Raw genomic sequence first — 12,902 nt, 5'->3', positions numbered from 1 at the left:
CTCTATGAACCTCTGAAGGAACCTCTAGTATAGAAATGGGTGCTTTGAGAGGTGGAAGGCTCAGTAGAGGATGGTTTATAGCCTCCCCTGAATTGTGGGCAATGAAACTTAACTTGTGGTGGTGTGGTAAGAAATGCCCACATAGCCTTTGCTGTGTCAGTCTCTTTTTAGCTTCGCTATGGTCTTGTCAACCTTTTGACCAAACAAGTGTTTCTTATTGAAAGGCACGTTGAGAACTGCCTACTGAATTTCTGGCTTCAGACCTGAACATCTAAGCCAAGCAGGTTTCCTGTTGGTAATCCTGGTATTAATACCATGTGCTGTGGTGGCTGTGGCATAGATTGCACACCTGATGGAGTTGTCTGAGAAGGTCTGACCCTCAAACTATCCCCTGTGCCTTTTTCCATGTTCCTCTGAGAGGTACTGGAGAAGATCCTCCATTTTGTCCCAGTGGGCCCTGTCATACCGTGCTTCAAGTGCCTGAAAATTGGCAATATGACAATGATTGGCAGCTTGTGCAGCCACCCTTTTCACTGCTGCATCTAGTTTTTTGCTCTCCTTATCAGGGGGAGGCAGGTCTCCTGTTGATTGGCTGTTAACACGTTTCGTGCTGTGCTGACTACTATGGAGTCAGGAGGGATTTGTGAGCGTATGAGGGTCTGTAGGTGCTGCCTTATATTTTTTATCTACCCTTGGGGTGATAATTCTATACCTAACAGGTTCTTTAAAAATATCAGAGGCATGTCTAAGCTTGCCAGTGGCATGGGTAAAAACTGATTTTCTTTATAGGTGGTAGTCGGTGTATCAAAGAGGAAATCCATTTGGACATGGTAGTATGCAGCTGTCCATGTTATGACCTGCTGATATGATGTTGAGTCTTGAGGAGGTGATGGGCGTGCTGGATATAGATCAGGGTCATTTGGTAAAATGGGATCTGGATCGCATGAATCCTATGGGTCAATGCCCTGGGGCATGTCCCCTAGATCATCTCCATGAGGTGGTGGTGAACCTTGTGTAGATAATTGTGGCTCAGTAATAGGTGTAGGTAATTGGGGAGGTAATGGAGATGTAAAAGGAAGCGTGGTGGAAAAGGCTGGGGTCGAAGTGGAGCCTTGTCCTTGGAGGCCTTTTTAGGTGGAACAACAGTGTCTAAGGCCTCTTGAAAGGTAAGCTTCCTCTTAATTGAAACAAGGGGGAGGCGGGCGAGCAATTTATTCTTCCTGTTCTTTTGAATATGGGGCTGGCACTGACAAGCCTTCATTATCTCTAGGATGGCCTCAACTGGTAAGGCTGCTTTCAAGGTGTGACTTAAGTCTTCAGAAGATACAGTCTTAGGTTCTGAAGTTCTCGGTGTTGAAATGTTGTTCTGAGCCGAGGCCATCTGCTCAGAAGCCCGTGCGTTTTTTTTTTTTTTTTTTTGCTAAGTGCTGAATCGCTTTGATTAAGGGATGTACTCAATCCTGAGACTGTGTGGGATGTTCCAGAGCTGGAGGTTGACGCCAAAGACGTTTTGGTCTTGGCTATTTTCTATGCCGATCGCTTATTGAAAATTTACATATAGCTACAGCTGATTCTATCTGTAATTATCTACAAATAACAACAATGGCAATAAATGTATTCCAAATGCACATAGAAGAAAAATGTCTTATGAGCCTAAAATTTGTATTTGTATACAAGTCTACCTGAACTCAGCCTTATTCATTAATCAATTTTCACATAAATAGATGCAAATTCATTAAACAGACATAGCTCTTATTTCCAATTTTATGTATATAGTTCGTATTTATTGTATATTACAAAATATGAACATAAGAAACAGTACTAGGCGATACCCACACAAATAAAAGGAAAGAAAGAAGCAATGTTCCCCCAAACCTCAAATACAAAACAACATAAAATGACAGCTGAACTGATCTCATCAATACCTCATTCACACCCTCTCAAACACAGACTCAACCAAACTATTGTACACAATGATTAACAAAAAAATGTTTTAAACTCCAGTGTGTTCCAACAAGAGCCATATAAATATTATACATGAGATGTACAAAATCAAATACAACCAAAATAAATTGATAAGATTCTTAAAATTTGATAATAGTGTAAAGAGTCACGTATATATAAAAAAAAGTAGCAAAAAAGTCCATAAATTCTCCAAGCTCTGTGCCAGACAGGGCAAAAAAAATGGAAGACAGTGCCTACGCGCGTTTCGGTGTTACTCTTATTAGACCACCGTCATCAGGGCAGTTTCAAATCCGCAGTAGATCGAGTAGGAGAACATTGTTGAAAACACCATGTTGTATGGATACAGTCACTTCCTATGAGTCAATTTCCTACATCACCTTTCAATGCGGACAGGGCCACATCTGAAACGGTTCAAAAAGATAAAATTACAATGTCTATAGGGTTCACAAGACAGGAATCCAGAAAATAAGCAACACATAAGAAAAAAAAAAAATTACATTTTGTTTTTTTTAAAACACCCGACAGTGAGACCAGTATCAGAATAGAATCCATCACCAGATGGTTTACATAAATGATAGTGATATGCCCAGGTGCACCAAACCTTCAGTGGGTGCTACCTTAACTACCCAAATTTTCTTCAAGGAGTTAATTTCATACACTAGAGTGCATAAGGGTTACTAGTTGGTTAGGTTTACCTTATGGATCGATTTCCTAGGCACTCTCTGGTTCATGTAGATTTCCAAGCACATGTGTATGGCAATATATAAAAGCCTCTAAGGTAGGTGCGGGCCCAGGGAGGTAGTACAGAATATTGAGAAGCTAAATAGAATAGAAAATCTACTCATGGATGATGTGTTAAGTGCAGTTAGCGATGCTTACTGCCTTCCATATGAAAAACTACACATAAAAGTATAGCTACCTCAAATATGGGGGGTTTGTTTTTTCCCCCTAATTTTATAGATCCCCATATATGTGCGCCCGACCTCTTGACGCCTGATATGGTGAACCACAGCAAGTGCCAAAGATCTATGGAGCATAAAAAAAGGAAAATTAAGAATTAAGAGAGTAGAACGTTAGTTCTCACACTCCAGTCCAAATATGATAAAACAGAATACCGGGCTGGTAAGGGGTCGGAAATATGTTGTACATATTCTAAAATGTTTCTACAGTCCGGCCAGAGATTCCCTCTTATAAGTGGTACATAGACTTAAATGGTAGACAATTGAATATACTGGTTCCAATAGAGATGGACCAGTATACTAATGGTGGCACAATTAGAAGCAGACTACACCCCACAGGCAGTAACTGCGCTTAGTTACAACACCTACATGTTTTTGTTGTCCTCTCTTCGCGGCAAGGGCCGCGTATGAGCCTTTGTGGTAGGATAATACCCGCCCCTTCCTGTTTGACGTACTGCATGACACAGAAGTATAAAAGGTTTTCAATATCGATAGAATGAGGTTGCCATCTTAAGATGGGGACTACTTCAATGATACTAGTACTAAGGCAAAAAAATAATTTTAGATGGAAGGGGATACATGGTGGGCAGGGACCCTATGATGGATAATGCATGACACAACTGCAATGACATCGCCCATCTAGGAGGAAGAGAGTCCAGCTACCCTGCACATATAAAAGGGGTGGAACTATCTAATGTCTACGCTCGGCCTACAAAATAAGATTAAGGCAAAAACTAAGGTGAATTAATTCTCCTGTATACTGTTACTAGGTCCAGTGTGGTGCATCAAAAAATATAGGCAATCTCAAATGGAGAAGGAGGATGAAATGAATGAGGGCCCCTAGATAAAGTCATAAAAAGTAGAGACAGTTACAACTGTATGTGACCATAGGGCCCGACTAGGCGTATAGTCCGTCTAAATCTAGAGCTCCATATATACGGTCAAGCCAGCCTTTACAGTGGGATAGCACTAGAATTGTCTGCTTCATGGATAGTGTTCAAATGATAGCATCATAGTAGTGGAGAAGTGTGGCACAATGGTTAGAGAGGCAGACCCTGATGCAGAGATCTGGCCTGGGACCAGGGTTCAATTCCCGCCTCAGCGGTTCTTGGGCTCAATTTCCCTGGACAGGATATTTCTCGCCTCGGTGCCTAAACTAACTCATGGGTCTCACTCTGCAACTCTGGGCAATAGCTTGCTTAATCTCCACAACGGCCCCAACAGCGCTGGGATGCCTGGCTTCACCTTGGGGGTTGCCCAGGACTGGGCATCTTACAGGGAAAGCCAGGAGGGGTTCCACAGCGGTATGTGTTCAGCGCCTCGATACCTCCGGGTCGGAGTGCGCTTTACAAGTACACATTTACATTACATTTTACATTTACATCATCCCATGGTATGTATTCATTGAGGCCATTATGATATGTGTCTAAAGTAGAGATCCAGTATACCTCATTTTCTCCTAATTTTATCATTTTCACAGGTGTTTTTTATTTTTTCCAAAATTGTCCACATAAGGTCATCAATGTGGTGTCCCTTGGCTAACCAGTGTTGGACCAGGGGAGCTCCCTCCGTTTTATTCTGAAAGTTGGATTTGTGTCCTGATATTCTAACTCTTAATTTGCGTCCCGTTTCTCCCACATATCCTAGTATGCAGGGGCAACAGATGAGGTACACACAATTGGATGTTCTACAATTGGTCATATCATTAAGTTTAAATTCCTTATTTCTCCATATCAGGGTATCTGTTACAGTGGCGCCTGAACAGGCCTTGCAGGTCCGACATTTATGGTTGGCTTTAATAGGTTGTTGCAATGAGATCGATTTTTGACCGAAAGCGGAATCCTTAGGTATGGCTGATCTAACCACCCGCCTACGGATACTTTGATTCTTCCTGAATGCAAGTAATGGTTTTTCGAGGGGAGGCAACTCCCGATTGGAATTGAGGATATGCCAGTTGGTGCAGATAATTTTTCTGATTTTCTCATTCAAATTAGAGTGCTGCACAAGACATACCACTTGTTCTGTCGAGTTCTTACTTCTTTCTTCAAACATGCTGTCCCTATTGAAATATTTGGCTCTTTTGTAAGATCCCTGTATAAGTCGTTTGGGGTAACCTCTAATCAATAGTTTATGTTGAAACAGCTCAGCATGTCTGTCAAAATCAGTCAGATTAGTACAATTCCTACGAATACGCAGAATTGGCTGAACGGTATACCTTGCTTTTGGCTTCTAGGATGAAAGCTGTCAAAATGTAGTATGGTATTTTTGGCAGTAGGCTTGGTGTATAAGGATACCTCTAGGGTTTGATTTCTATGCCCTATCCAAATATCCAGAAATTCAACTTTGTCCCTACTCGAATGGATGGTAAATTTAGGATTAGGGTCACAAGCATTATTCCAATGATAAAATTCATTGAGCTGTTCTTCATGTCCTGACCAAATAAAAAAGATATCATCTATGTATCTGGACCATAAGAGGACATTTTCATAAAATGGTGCCATCTCAATATATATGTGTTTTTCCTCGAAGCAGCCCATATAGATATTAGCTACACTCTGGGCACAGGCAGCTCCCATGCCGACTCCTTTCTTCTGTTGGTAGATGTCCCCGACCAAACATAAAATAGTTCTGATCGAGGACTATCTTGAGACAATGCAAGACAAAGCCTAGATGGTCTGTCATGCCTTCGATCTCAAATTCCTGAGCCACTGCTTCCAAAGCTTGGGTTTGAAGGAGTTTAGTGTAAAGCGCCTCGATATCCAGTGACTAGGATTTGAGTTTCTGGATCAAAAGGTATACCTTCAAGCTTAGAAATGATATGACCTGTGTCCCTGACATATGCTGGGAGACAAACAACTCTCTGTTTGAGAAACTTTTCCACATACTTAGATAACGGTTCTATAATTGAACCCACTGTCGAAACTATTGGGAGAAAAGGAGGATCGACCTAATTTTTGTGAATCTTGGGTACCGCGTAGAGAACAGGAGTCCTGGTTCTTTGAGGGTTCAAGTATTCATATACTTGGTCACAAATGAGGCCCTTGATCCGTGTCTCATGACAGATTTGCTGAATTTCACATCTAGTAAGTGTTTCCCAGTTGGCTTTGCCTTTGCTATAATGTTCAGGGATGGACAACATACATTGCATCTATTCTTTATATTTATTAGTATCCAGGACAACAATACCTCCCCCTTTGTCACTAGGTTTAACAGTGATCTGTTCGTCTTTCTGTAATCTACACAATGCCTCATGTTTGTCCCAAGAAAAATTGTATGGCGGTTTTGGTATGGATTTTAGCATGGTGTGTATTTTCTCTAGAACCACATTCTCAAAAATTCTTATCTCAGGTCCCACCATGTCCAAACTAGGAGGAAAAGTGGATACCGGTTTTAATCCGGATAGATCCATTTTACTATTACTCCACCTACCTTCGAAAAATCCCTCATAAGTCCAAATATATTTAACAGAACACTAGGAATGAAGGAAAGTCCTTTCTTAAGTAAAGATTTGGTATGGAAGTCCATTTGAGAGGGACTCAGGTTAAATACCGGGATGGAATTCAATTCCTCCTGTACTGCTGTCTCCTGGTTTGGAGTACATGTTGGGAGTTGTCTGCATTTTGATATCCCTCTCATTGCTGGTTCCTGAGCCTGGTCCTGAATGTCCCTCTCCTGGACAAAAAATGAGTGTTACGGTGTTGTGCTTAAAAAAAACAAAAAAAAGCGCATGCCAAGCCAGAAGGTGGGGCATCCGAAGGTATCTTTTGAATCGGATCATGGCCCGAAGGCAGTGGCGGTCCGGCGACCTGATTTTGGGGCTTTTTTAAAGTCTTTGTATAGGTTGTGTGGAGATAAAAGGCTGGCTTTGAATGTCAGATTGGACACCCAACTGCGAATCTTCCATGGAGAAGGCCTCCTCCTGTCCGAGCTCCTCCTGATTGTGTCCTTCCCCGAAATATCTTGAGTGTCATCAGGTGTCTTCGACTCCATCTCTAGTTGATGTGCTCTTTGGTCCCAGAGAATCTTCTTGGATCGAAAGGACCGGCAGACATCACAGCTTTTTTCTTTATGGTCCGGGGAGAGACACAAGTTACACAAAAGGTGTTGATCGGTGAGTGGGAATTTTGAATGCCATTGAGGGCAAAACCGCAATGGAGTTTATTCCATCAGCCCCGTATAGCTTGACATCACGTGGAGGAGTAGGCCCAAGATGAAGGGCGATGAGCAGACTCCTGGCGCAGAGATTTGGATCAACTAGGTTAGGTAGAGAAACAACAACTGAATTACCATACCGTCGCTGAAAGAAAGACGGAAAAGAACAGTTCTGAATAGACCAAGCTGAGGAATAGCAGAGCGAGAGCAACTCATGTCCCAGCCCGACGGCGGAGAGAAAACAATCTAACAATGGACTCTAAGCCCATGCGCAGTTCACCGAGAGAAGGAGTCACTCGATCTTGTGACTCAAAAATAATCTTCGAAGAAAAACAACTTGTAACACTAGATGGCGGAATATGCAAAGCATGTGTATCTACAGCCACACATGCCATCGAACAAAATGTTTCCTTCCTTGTACAGGGTTAAGAGTTTCTAAGACTTCTTTTATTCAGAAATCATATGTCTAGGCTACTTGTTTAATCATTGTGTGGTATACTTACAAATAACCAGGTTGAAATAGCTTGGATGACTATGAATAGATCTCATCCTGAAGTCAAAAGGTTTCAATAATCTGACGAAGGTTATTGCCATCCTGATCAAAACTTCCATTCACGCCTAATCCTTGGGTCTAATGAGTGTCATAAAACAATATATGTCATATTCCTGGTTTTTAAATATCCTGACTGCTCAGATCTGCATTATTATTATGACAGCCTTGCTCGGGGCAGGAATGGAACAGCAGACTTGCCATAGTTGGTTTACCCACACGAATCCTGAGCTGCAAAGCTTAAATATTGGTTTTAATTCAATTATTGGTCCTGAAAAAGGCCTACTAAAGGTCAAGGGTTTTGATTGTATACAGTTGTTTTCTATGTTATTTTTGGACCAAATGTTTGATGATACATCTGGTCCAATGGATGATGAACTATAGTAATAAATGTAACTAGTATCTTATCTGGACTTTATTAAATATTTATGAGATTCTAAATATTGTGGTTGGAGCATGATTGGTTATTGTTTGAGATCAAAGTTATAGCTGTTGTTCATGTGTTGATAATTAAGCATCCACATGGTGAAATGTTAGATTCCAACAATAAGTCCAGGGGAAATTTTTTTATAATTGTTTAGTTGAACCTGAGCCCGTGCGCTGTTATAAAAGGTGTTACTCTCTAAATTGCTGATGCCAGAAGCCTCAGACTATGATGACCCTTTGTGAATTCCTCTATGGGTTGAAACGTCGACTACTTGATACATTGGACTGCTTTTCAAAAACAAAACTATTGGAAAACAACATTATTATGAATGAATGTGGTATATTTTACTCATACATCTACCCGTCATTTGCATATATCTGCACTGTACACAAAACTTGCACATATTTTTGCAATAATTGTCTGGAGGTGGCTTACGACTGCTTGAAGCAAGCCCACCTTCGGGAGCCAATCATCAAGGCATCGGAAGACTGGCATTCTAAACTCTGCATATGGGCTGCGACAACCACCATCACCTTCACCTACACCCGAGCTGCACTGGTAATGCCAAAGGGGAGCATCAAGAACTGAAAGTGCTTTTAGCCTACCTGAAACAGCAGGGACCACCTGTGTGTTAACAGGATGTGAAAATAGGTGTCCTGCAAATCCAACGCTACCATCAATATCTTGGATCTATGGCAGACAAAACATGGGATCATGGTAAGCATTTTGAACTTGTCCTTCCAAACAAAAAGTTCAGAGGGTGGAGGTAGAGGATGAGAGAAAGGCCTCCATACCTTTTCGGTACCAGAAAATCTAAGGTATATCTACCAATACCAATCTCTGATGCCAGCTCCCACTCTATTGTCTAAGAGAGATTGAATGTCTCTGAGGAGAATGGACAAGTGGTGCTCCCAGAGGTGTTGCAGGGTGCATGACATATCCAGTGGTTGGGACAGGAAAGGGAAAGTGTTTGATGATCTGGAACACCCACTGGTCAGATGTGAAGCTCCACCACCTGGGGAAGTAGAAGGTGGCAGATCCTGCCAAGGGTGAACGCAAGCAGCTACATGCAATCTAAAGTAGTTTTGCAGCAGCTGCAGGAAGGGGGATGAAGCTTTGCCCCAGGGGGGCCTGGACACTGTCAATCTGTTCCCTGAATGGATTGGGAGAACTGCTCCTGCTGAGGTATGTATTGGCACTGCCTCCGCTGGTATCCCCTGCCGAAGCCAAAAAAAGAGGCAAAATTACTGGAGGAATAGCTGAGCAAGGTGGGCTAAACCCACAGACGAAGTGGCATTGCTCTCTTTAAACCTTTTTAAAAGGTGAGTCAGCCTTCAGTTCACACAGTTTAGAGTAGTTAAAGGGTGTGGCCATAAAGAATTGTTGGACACATTGGGGAAAAGCTAGTGGAGTGAATCCAGGCATGGGGATGAAGCACAATGCTGGTCCTTACTGCCCTATCCAGATAATAAGTGGTGTCCAGGCAAAATCGAGTACTTTGCTTTGTCCGGACCATACAAAATCAAACTTAGTAACAATGAACGGATTTTGTCTGGAAGAGCCATAAAGATGGTGTAGGAAAGGGCCCTCTTTCATGGCATGGTAACCCCCATTTTCTGCCTGTTGTCAGTGATTGACTGTGTCCACTGGGAACCTGCTAACCAGGACCCCAGTGGTTATGCTGTCTCCTGTAAATTGTGGTAACTGTACCTTTTTCTTCCCACATTTGGCATACTGGTCCCCCCATTTAAGTCCCTAGTATAAGGTACCCAGGGCATTGGGACACCAGGGGATCCCTATGGGCTGCAGCAGTTATTCTGGCACCCATAGGGAGCCCATCCAAAGGGTTCTACAGGCCTGCCATTGTAGTCTGAGTGAAACGGGTGCATGCACCCGTTTACTACAGGTCACTGCACCAGGTCGCTATAAGTCACTCCTATGGCAGGCCCTCCTAGCCCAGAGAGCAGGGTGCAAGTACCTGTGTGTGAGGGCACCACTGCACATGAGTGCAGGGATGCCATTTTATGTGGGTACCGGACATAGGTAACTACCTATGTCCGGCTACATAATAGTAACTCCATACATATGCATGTTTGGTATCAAACAGGTCAGAATCATACCCCATACTGTGGCGAGTATTGGAAGTATGATTCCATGCACTCCTTAGAGGACCCCCAGCATTGCTACCATCAGTCTTAAATGGTTTTCGGGCAGCAGAAGCTGCTGCCACCTCTCAGACAGGTTTCGGCCCTCCTGTTGCTTGAGCTAATCAAGGCCAGGAAGGCAGAACAAAGGATTTCCTTTGGGAGAGGGAGCTAACACCCTCTCCCTTTGGAAATAGTTGTGACTGGCTTGGGAGGGTTTAGCCTACCCAAGCCACTGGTATGCTTTGAAGGACACATTTGGTGCCCTCTGTGCATAAACCCGTCCACACTGGTTCAGGGAACCCCAGTCCCTGCTTTGGTGTGAAACTGGGCAAAGGAAAGGGGAGTGACCACTTCTCTATCCATCACCACCCCAGAGGTGGTGCTCAGAACTCCTCCAGAGGATCCCTGGGTTCTTCCATCTTGAATCCATGGTTGGCAGGGCCCTCAGAGCATCTGAGTGGCCAGGCAGGTGACGTCAGAGCCCCCTCTTGATATGTAGTCACCTGGCTAGGTAACCAATCCCCCTTTCAGGGCTATTTAGGGTCTCTCTCTTGGGTGGGTCCTCAGATTCGACACACAAGACTTCAGCAGGACTCCTCTGCAACGTTTACTTCATCTTCTGGCCACTGCAACTGGACTTCACAGGAACCTACAATCTTCAGCTACAGCAACGAGACTGCTCTGCAACATTGTTTCTCCGGCTCCTTCCAACAACTGCAACATTTCCCCGGCTGCACATCCTCTGAGGACGGCAAGTCTTCAGAGACTGCACCAAGAAGCAAGGAGTCACGCCCCTGCATCCGCAGACACCTACTGCAACGACGACTGGCTGCGTGGATCTCCTCTCATCCTGAGCTGGGTGGATCCTGCATCATGGGTGGTGGTCCAGAGTAGTCCTCTTGGTCCTCTCTGCCAGCTGTCCAACTTTGGTGGAGGTAAGCCCTTGCTTTCCCTCGCAGGATAGTACCCAGTGCACATGTCTCTTGCAGCTGCCAAGGCTAGTTTGCATCTTTTCCAAGGGATGCTCAGGCTACGTGTAGCTCTAGCCCACAGCTCTCCTTCCTGCGACACGCAGCTCACTGTGTGTTTCTCCTGCAGAATGGGACCCCTTTCTGTAGTGCTGCATGGGCTGCTTCAGAGGCTTCTGTGTCCCCATCTTGTGGGACTCCTGTGGGCGCTCCCTGTTGCTGAGGGCCTCCTCTGACTTCCCCTCCTGGCTGAATCCTCCTGGGCCTTGCTGGTCCCCGGCAGCTCCACTTTTCCACTAACAACAAATATGCCTTTGCCAAGACTTGTTCATGGAATTCCTGCACCGACACCCATCTGCAATCTTCACACCAGCATGGGACATCTTCTGCATCCATCAGGAACTCTTCTCTGGCTCCAGGGCTGCAGTGCTGACCTGTTCTTCATCACCGACCATCTCCTGCAAGTAAAACAGGGTGGGTAGTAACTTCTACTCCTCCTGGACTCCACTGTGACTCTTGGACTTGGTCCCCTCTCTTCACAGGTCTTTCTCTTCAGGAATCTACCGCTGGTTTCTTGCAGTTTTGTCTGGGTGTTTTCTTTTCTTCTTGTCTTTCGGGTGGTTTGGGAAAATCCATTGATTTATTCCTGCTTTCGTGGTCACTGGGGGGTACTGTGTTACTTACCTCTGTGGTTTTCTAGTACTCCCAGCTCCCCTCCACACATTCCAATTACCTAGGTGGGAGTCCTGTGTTCTCATTTCATTTTTTTTAGTATATGGTTTGTGCTCCCCCTAGGGTCACTATTGATTATTTACATTTGCACTGTTTTCTAACCTTTTTTATGCCTACTACAGTTTTCTAGTGTATATAATTAGTGTATTACTTACCTCCTATTGGAGGGTTGCCCTTCTAGTATTTTGTGGTATTGTGTGACCAAAAATAAAGTACCTTTATTTTTGTACAACTGAGGTTTTCTTTCATGTGTGTAAGTGCCATGTGACTACAGTGGCTTTGCATGTCTCCTTGATAAGCCTTGGCTGCTCATCCACAGCTACCTCTAGAGACCCTGGCTTCTAGACACTGCACACACTTCACCAAGAAGGGATCCTTGGCCTGGTATAGGGTGTAAGTACCTTAGGTACCCACCACACACGGGCCAGCTTCCTACAGATGGCTACCACTCTGTCCCACAACAAGTGTGAGTAGCAGCCCAGGAAGTAAGAGGTATTGATGGACCAGAAGGCAAGGCTGGGGGAGGAGAACATTTGTTCGCTGAATCTCCATCCATTTAGAATTTGTCAGGTGGAGTCTTGCAAAACGAAATGGGGTTCAGACAGATGGTGGACACCTGTACCACCAAGCTCTCCAGAGTGGGATGCTGAAAGTCCAGATGTCCAAGGGTGGGTCTGTGTCGCCTCACCACTTGCATTTTCACTGTGGTGACAAGATCTTAGTTTCACCCAGAGACCCATCAAGGCATCAGTTAAGATCTATTTAAAAGGTGATACAGGTTCTTGGCTAGTTTTTCCAGGGTTGAGGACCTCAAAATAAGTATGTTTGTTTTTACCTCTGAGGTAAAAACAAAGTGAGGTCCAAAACATCTGCCGCCCTTCTGATTACCATGGCAAAAGAAGCAGATTCTTCAGTTGCCATATCCTGGGTTGAGGATTAGAGGCCAGTAGCCAGGTATGTAACCAGACCACTGTATCCTTTAAATATATTTCCTTCCTCATG

At 44.0% G+C, this 12,902-nt stretch overlaps 1 protein-coding gene across 3 annotated transcripts in view; it reads right to left on the bottom strand.

Annotated features, from left to right (window-relative positions):
• SLC11A2 (solute carrier family 11 member 2) overlaps nucleotides 1–12,902 on the bottom strand; it is a 334,480-nt gene that overhangs the window by 91,426 nt on the left and 230,152 nt on the right. The window lies entirely within an intron of this gene.

This window comes from Pleurodeles waltl, chromosome 4_2 (genome assembly GCF_031143425.1).
Source record: "Pleurodeles waltl isolate 20211129_DDA chromosome 4_2, aPleWal1.hap1.20221129, whole genome shotgun sequence".
In the NCBI taxonomy this organism is placed as follows: domain Eukaryota; kingdom Metazoa; phylum Chordata; class Amphibia; order Caudata; family Salamandridae; genus Pleurodeles; species Pleurodeles waltl.
Note: the sequence above shows the minus strand (reverse complement) of the source record. Positions and strands in the feature narration are given on the sequence as shown.